The 808-nt window shown below is 69.2% G+C and overlaps 1 long non-coding RNA gene across 1 annotated transcript in view; it reads right to left on the minus strand.

The window, feature by feature from the left end:
• Window positions 1-434: 434 nt before the first annotated feature.
• The window catches only part of LOC106725958, a 2092-nt gene continuing 1718 nt past the window's right edge, over window positions 435-808 (minus strand). The window contains exon 2 of the long non-coding RNA XR_001361973.1: window positions 435-663. This is a non-coding gene — a long non-coding RNA (uncharacterized LOC106725958). The remainder of the gene's footprint in view (window positions 664-808) is intronic.

The following is an 808-nucleotide window of genomic DNA, read 5'->3' on the forward strand; positions in this document are numbered from 1 at the left end:
GGAGAGGGGGAGCAGGGCTCACGCGGCCACCTGAGCACCGTGCGGCCACCGGTGAGGGGCAGGGCTAGGCCGATGCCAAGATGCCCCTCCCAACCTTGGCGGTGAGCAGAGGCACCGTGGTCCAGGCGGAGCCCAGACCACATACTAACATACCAGCACGGGCAGGTCTCCCCTGGAAGCTCCAAACTGCCCGGTCCCTGCCAGCACTGCCCTCTCAGGAGACCCTGCCCCGCCCCCCTCACGCCTGGGTCACCACCACAGCGTCAAAGACGTGGGAAACCGCCCATCCCCAGGGACAGAGCCCGGGAGGGGCACGAGAGCGCAGGGGATGGGAAGGGGGGCCCGGAGCCCAGAGGAGGGGCAGGCCCCGCTTCACAGCCGGCAGTTCCTGGGCAGCAGGAGGGAGGGTGCCGCCCACGGGCCACTGCATGTTAGGGCAGGGCGAGGGTGGGGGGCAGGGCTGTTCAGGCAGGAATCCAGGAGGCCATAAGCACAGAACCACAGGCTGGAGAGGAGAGCGGGGTTAGGGCCGCGGGGAGGAGGCCTGGAACGGAAAGGCTGGGCCCGTCCCCCTGGAGCACCCTGAGTAGAGCCTGGGGGAGGTCAGGCTCACCTGGCAGGGCCGGCTGGGTCAGCAGACAACAGCATGACCTGCGGAGTCACCTAGCCAGGGGGAAGGCAGAGCGTGAGCCAGCATGTGGAGGCGGCACAAGGTACCCCTTCCCCTGCCCAGCCTGCTGGTGGAGCTGGGCCCGGCCTGGCCCTCGGCCACCAAACACATTCCACAGGGGCCGCCTCCTGAGAGCCA

The sequence above is a fragment of the Myotis brandtii genome, unplaced genomic scaffold (genome assembly GCF_000412655.1).
Source record: "Myotis brandtii unplaced genomic scaffold, ASM41265v1 scaffold207, whole genome shotgun sequence".
Taxonomy (NCBI): Eukaryota; Metazoa; Chordata; class Mammalia; order Chiroptera; family Vespertilionidae; genus Myotis; species Myotis brandtii.